The sequence below is a fragment of the Austrofundulus limnaeus genome, unplaced genomic scaffold (genome assembly GCF_001266775.1).
Source record: "Austrofundulus limnaeus strain Quisiro unplaced genomic scaffold, Austrofundulus_limnaeus-1.0 Scaffold457, whole genome shotgun sequence".
Classification (NCBI taxonomy): Eukaryota; Metazoa; Chordata; class Actinopteri; order Cyprinodontiformes; family Rivulidae; genus Austrofundulus; species Austrofundulus limnaeus.
In genome coordinates this window covers 4666-11765 of record NW_013952859.1, presented here as the reverse complement: position 1 = coordinate 11765, position 7100 = coordinate 4666, and the positions used below count along the sequence as shown (strand labels likewise).

The following is a 7100-nucleotide window of genomic DNA, read 5'->3' as shown; positions in this document are numbered from 1 at the left end:
TTCTTGTCATTTCATGTTTCATGTTTAATCCTAATAAATCAAAGATAAAGTCAGCACCATGAATGAAAACTAACTTCACTAACAGCCCTTTTATATAGTCATTTGACAAATGGAAATACTGTGTTTCTACATAGGATAACAGGTTACAACCTTGTAACTTTGGCAACTGTTGGTGGGCCAAATCAAATGGCTTGGCGGGCCAAATTTGGCCCGCGGGCCCCACTTTGGGCTCCTCTGATGTAGAGTTTACAGAGTTGTTGTAGCCAATTTTGTGTTTACTAACATTGGTTGGCTGTGGCAGCCATCTTGAATCAGGTTGACTACAAAAATGCATCAGTTGTAGATGTGCAGCCAATGATTAGGTTGAGAATTTTAATAAAGTTTGTCTGATGGTTCCTGAGATGTTTTGTGAATATGCAAACATTTGATTTTTTATCCTTATTAAGACCACTTCCATTCATTTCTGTAACCTGACCCTAGCCTTTGCCCTAAACCTAACCATTAGCAGTACACCTAAACTAAATTTACATCTGAGCCCTAATACTAACCCATCCATCATCTATACCTGCTTCTTCCTTTCAGGGTCGCAGAGGTCACTGGTGCCCATATCCAGAAGTCAAGTGCGTAAGGAGCGGAGAACACCCTGAGTTAGTGCAACAAGTCTATCACAGCAGGGCCACACATAGAGACAAACAAACATTCACTCACACCTAGGAATTTGGAGTTATCAGTTAGTCCAACAGTCATGGTTTTGGTCAGAGGGAGGAAGCCGGAGTGCCTGGAGAGAACCCACGCACGCATGAAGAGAACATGCGAACTCTAACCAGAAAGGTCCCTGGGCCTGGATTTGATCCGGTGACCCTTCTTGCTCAGAGGCATTGGCTCTACCAACTGAGCCACCGTGCCGCCTAATACTAACTCCTGACCCAAAAATGACTTTCCATCATATTAGGACCAGACTTTCGTCAACAAAACGACTTGTTACTGACCATGTAGGCGTTTGTACTGGAAGATCCTAAAATGGTAACAAAAAGCAGATACACATAAACACATTACTATCCACCTTTTTGCTGATGGTGAGCACTAACTAAAAAAATGTTATTTATATGCATCATGGCGATTATTTCAAATTTGGTGACTACATTATCTTTAGAAATGTGTGTAAGTACCTGCACCTGCTCAGCAACTAAGATTATAATTCGTCCCCAAAAAGAAAAGGAGAACAGGCAGCTGGCCTCCTTCTGCCGACTCGAATCAGAGCTGCTGCATACAGAGAACTGGCTGTCCATCTTTGTATTACTTCATAAAAGACACAGCCTCTAGTTAATGTGGTGGTGAATTAAAACCTATAAAAGTTCCGATTTTTTTTTAGGAATGAAAAGACTATTGTAATAAAATGTCACCTTAAAGAACAAAAAAACAAACCACAACAAAAGAACAGGGTGTGCCTGCATCTCAGACAGCTGATTTCCATCAGTACACGGTACTGACCTCAGCCTTAAAGTGCACATTTATTTTAAAAAGGCCAACAGGAAGAGCAACTGTGYATCTGGAGGTTTTGCACGCTGCAGGCAGGCTGGTTAGCCATTTGTCTTTGTTTGCAAATGGACAGAGCAGCTGTCACCAAAGGTCAGCAAAATGTTGGCAGAACAAGGCCCTACAGAGGCTGGAGCCACGTGCCTGAGACAAGCTGCAAATACACCCACATGGAATTAAACACACTTGTTTATTTTCACTCACATACAGCACAAACTGTATTAATGGAGGAACTGCATCGACTTGGAGACATTTTCTAGTTTTTTTCTTGACTCTAAAACCCCTCCATGAGGAAAGATCATGTTTCACACTACCCTCCAGCCCTCTATGGGGGGAAGAGAGCTGTGTTTGAAGTATCTTCCACCTGTTTTTTACCTACCTATACCCCCCCATGGCTGTAACACAACCTGGGTAAACTCACACCGACCACCAATCGGCACCTCCAGCCTCGTCTTTTGAGCCTTTGTCAGRTGTACTCAGGGACGTAGGTGGATGGATGGATAGGAAAATACCAAAACACAAATCAAGAACAGCCTTTAAATCTATCTTCTTTTAGGCAGGTCTCTCTGGGTTATTTCTCAGGGGTAACAACTGTTCTTCTCATCTTATGAGGTGGAATGAAGCATTACGGTCACATTTATCTGCAGTCTTCTTTTAGCCAAACAGAACAGCACCGGTGAATGAGAAAACCAGGCTTCAGGTTGGGTTTTTTTTTTTACAATGCATCTCCAAATACATCCCCCCTGGGTTTGTTCTTCAACAGCCTTCAAGAAAAATAACAGAACAAATCCAAGAAAAAAAAAACCGACCGCCTAACGTGTTTCACCTCCATGACTGGAAATTTAACCCGTGACTGAAGCTTCTGAAACATTGGCTTGCATGCTTTTCTCAAACAGTAATAATCTTGTCAGGATGGAGCCATTGGGYTAAATTAGATAAGATAAAAGCAGTTCCAACAACCAAAAAACAAAAAAGAAGGACCAGACATGTTTCAGATCTTCCATGTGACATAACCAGCCATAATTAAAGTCTTCAGAAACACTTTCTGTAACAGAACGGAGCGCAGGAAACAGAACCACMACTAACAGCGCCCAAAGGAGTTCAGCTCGCGTTTTTCCAGATGTGTTGTGGGGGCATCTTTTACGTCATCCTTCTTTCCGTGTCTCTGACATGACAAAGAGGGAAATTAGCCTCCAAAATGCTGCCATTTTCCTCTCCAAAAGAAATATAACATGCAGTCATWTGCCTGAGGGGCGAGCAAGAAGGCCAGCGGTTATTTTCAACCCATTAAGTGCGCTGTAAACAGATGAGCTGCATTGTTGCAGCGCTGTCTCCATGCCCAGATTAACGTGCTTATAGTCTAGTGCTTTGTAGATGCAAATCAAGCATGCCTTAAGGACACAGACGGTCTATTATAATGTCACTGCAGGGAATAAAGGCTGGACCAAGTGGCTGTTTGGCTGCCTTTTTTCAGGAGGAAAATGCTGTTTGTTTTATTGACCTATAAATTAAAAAACACAGATTACTGAAACAAATCCAAAAGCATTTTGGAAGCCACTAAGACCAGACATATATTTTATATGTATAGTAAACCCAATGAGATGCAAATGAAGACACTTCAAATAAGCACAACAAACATTGGATGTGACAAAACTTTTAGAAGARACAAAGGAACCAAAACAGGATGCAAAATGAAATGCAGGTGACAAGAAATAGATGAACAGAAAGTCATGCAAATAACATCAGTGTGCGACATTAAAAAGACAACCCAAACTCAAATACAGACTCTGCACAGAGATTTAAAATGACCAATGAGTTGTGAAACCACAAGAAAAGACCACAAAGTGATATGAAATACTGCGTACCCACGAACACTGAATACAAATGCATGGTTTGTGGTCAATTTGAGCTTTAAACACTGTAAACTACACTGCCTTTTGTTTAATTAACCTCCATAAATTAGAACGAAAGTTAGTGAACTGGTTGAAAATGTGGACCAATATGGTAGCCATCCAAAAAGAGGACATAAAGACCTTCTTTGTTAGGAATTAAAGGACCCTTTTTTGCTAGTTTGGTCACTTAACTCACTGTGTTAAAGGCCTTTGGGAAGACGAGTTCAAGGACTGGAAGCAAATATAGGAAAAACAATATGTTATGAAAGCCTCACTGAAGAACTAGCAGAAGTGCGTGATCACAACATGTGTTAGCAGTTGTAAACTTTTGCACTGGTCTTGGGAGGCGACAAAACCCGGGTAGTTAGTGAGACAATATTAAACTGCAGATAACTGGTCAAGCAGGCTACATGTCCAATCTGCTACCGCCGGCTAAAGCCAACAAAAGGGAATTAAACAGAGCTGCTTCACCACCAGCTAGACTGAACCACTCCAACACACACGAACCTTTCCTGTTATATACCGCTGTAAGCTTTTTACGATATATTGTACAATTTTAGCAGCTTAAAAACACAAACATTAGCACGGCCGCGTCATCGGCCATTACCAGTAGCGGTTAGCCTGCCCTCCTCCTCCTCCTCCGCCAGCTGACTGACAGGGTGGAGACGATCTCTCTCCGTTTCAGCTGGATGCAGACGAAGAAAAAATAAAATACCCTGGAAATACTTTCAAACGGTATACAAGGAGCAAGGCGTCGGTGTTAAATTGCATTAAAATGCACCTTTAAAATGGGACAATCTCATGAGAGCTGAGGGTCTTTTTTTCCCCAGTGTCACCAAACGCAGCACAGTCCTTCTCCCTGAAGAAAGGGATCGTTCAATGGCCGCATAGGAGGCACCCCTTCATTCAAACATCCTCCAACACAAACTCGTATTTTTACAACTATTTTTTTTACATTTTATAAAAGTCGGAGAGCTGCTTCTTTATTTCTTATCTCGAGGTCACGGTCTGGGATGGGCTGACAATATGTGGCAAAGCGGGGAAAAAATAAAAAAACGTCATTCATGTAATTACATACTAAAAATTTACTTTATGTAAGAAAAATCATCAAACGTAAAGGAAAATTAAAACGTACCAATGCGAACTGAACGATGAAAATCACTTACAACGGAATGGGATTCACAAAGAGGGTCCCCTCTCTCTTCCAGTAGGAGTGATTATCCCCCTTCTCAGCCGAACACAAATATAAAAAAATTTAAAATAAAACAAACTCCTATTACAGTGTGAGTTAGTAGCTATCATACAGTAAAATCTGGTTTAAAGTAGCCGCTGTCCCGATGTTTTCACGCGCCGCTTCGCCTGCAACCCACAAAATGTGCTCCTGGTCCCATTCTTGTCTCCCGCAGCTGCTGAGGAGACACGCACGCTGCGCGTCTCCATTTCCTGTCCAGCCCAGGACGGTGCGTTCAGGGGCTGTGGGAAATATCTTTCCAAGCTGATGAGGAGTGAAACAGGTGTAGCGCTAAAATAATTATCCCAGAAAGAATTTGTGGCCCCTCGCGTGTCTCGGGAATGCGCACAAAGCGTGAAAGGCTGACCGCAAAAACGAACAGAGATTACATTGTGGTGTTTCCGGTTAAAACAAAAATAGACTCCTCATCGTGGCTGATGATTCCAGTGATTTTTTAACGATATTTGCTCTTTTTATTGTAAAGTTAAAGAGGAACACACATTCAAGTAGAGCAGGTAACTCCTGACATTGCTTGTACATGACCTGTTCTCCCTTCTTACTTGCTTTGGTTCTGTTTTGTCCTTTTACTAGTTCTGCTTGTGCAACATGGCCTTGCGTCTTACGCACCGAGGTCTTGCTTGGCCACACTTTTGCGCGCACCAAGGTCTCACTTCATATTCACCGTGTCCATAATTCATACAACATGGTCTTGCTTTGTGCACACCATGGCCACACTTCATACATWCCAAGGTACTGTCTGCTTCATATGCACAATGGTCYCATTTCATACACAGATCATGCTAACCATATACACCATGGCCATGCTTCGTACAAACCATTGTCTTGCTTTGTACACACCATGGCCACACTTCATACATACCAAGGTACTGTTTGCTTCATATGCACAATGGTCTCATTTCATACACAGATCATGCTAACCATATACACCATGGCCATGCTTCGTACAAACCATGGTCTTGTTTTATAGGCATCATGGCCATACCTCATGGTCTCCCTTCATATGCACCATGGTCCTTCTTTGACAGGTATTAATCAGGTATATTCTTTTGAAACCATATTGTTTTGTTAGAATGTTGTGAAGTTTATCATGACCCCTGCACGCGAAGCTTAAGCGAGAGTCGTATTGTTTTCGTACGGTTTATTTATTTTTTTTCCAGTGATTTTTGGTCGACTGTAGCACAAAAACAGCTGCACCGATCAACACGAAATTTTGGCAGGACTGTAGGTGAGTCTGACCTACACTGCGCCAGCCAACGGTTTTATGATAGACCCCATATTTGAGGAGGGGGCTCCTTTCAAAGTGGAGGTGTCAGGACATGCAAAATCGCTTATAACTCAGAAACTGTTCAACAGCTTCAGATTTCTTTTGTTSTTTAGCTCTGATGAAGCTCTATCATCAGGCCCACCAATCAGTGCCCCCCGCACCCCCAATTTATCTGAAAAAGGGGTATCTGGACATACAAAAATGGTTATAGCTAAAAAAAACTATTAAACATAGGAGCTTCAGATTTCTTTTGTTGTTCAGCTCTGAACAAGGGCTATCCTTCAGGGCCAAGACCCCCACCCAAAAATAAAAGACCCCCCACCCAAACCACTACAATTTTGGGATGCACCTAGTGGCATGACATTTATTAGGAATAAAGACTTCTGAGTTCTGGTGCATTTGTGCGTGCGGGGGTCATTATGTTACCGCTATGCTGTATCTAGTTTTTTTTTAAATTAATTTGTCAAATGGATTTTTCTGTCAGTACTTTTGAGTTTTTAATTTTTAATCGCACCACCTCTGAAAAAAAAAATTACAAGCGCAACAATTTCAAACAATTCTAAACATTTTTTCTAACTAAAAGCGAACCACTAAWCCTACCATCAACATTCAACTTCCTTTTCAATTTAATTAAAAATACAAACGTTTTGCTCATTAATCAAAATAGACATTCCGAAAGAGCTGATTAAATCTGGCATCATCACAAGATAGAGCGCTTATTACAGATTATCCTTATAAACACATGGCAACTCATAATTCCTATCTTTATTTTCTTACTTAACAACAAAGCCTTTTAAAATGCTTCACATTCTAGTCCCATAAAATCTATTACAGCGTGTTGCAACACAAAATTAATATTTACTGCCTTGTTATTGTCTCTAAAACCTGCCCTATGTTAATAAAACAGAAATAAAACACTGTTTACATATAAGCTGAGCAGAGTAAATAACTTGTATATGGTTTGCATTAAGAGCTTTATTATCATCATTTAGATGGGGAAAAAAGAGCTTTGTTGCCATCTAGTGGACCTGAATGTATCACTTTTATTTTATTTATTTATTTATTTTTTTACAAACACATTAAATTACTCTTTACTGATGAGTCATCATCACACACCTGGGCTGATCTGTTTGCACTTGTTTTACACAATGATTCA

The 7100-nt window shown here is 40.9% G+C and overlaps 1 protein-coding gene across 1 annotated transcript in view; it reads right to left on the bottom strand.

The window, feature by feature from the left end:
- Window positions 1-4876, bottom strand: part of LOC106529636 (ras-associated and pleckstrin homology domains-containing protein 1) — a gene marked incomplete at its 3' end in the record, with an annotated part of 65283 nt that extends 60407 nt beyond the window's left edge. Inside the window, 1 exon segment of the mRNA XM_014025115.1 lies at window positions 4595-4876.
- Between the last annotated feature and the right edge of the window lie 2224 nt (window positions 4877-7100).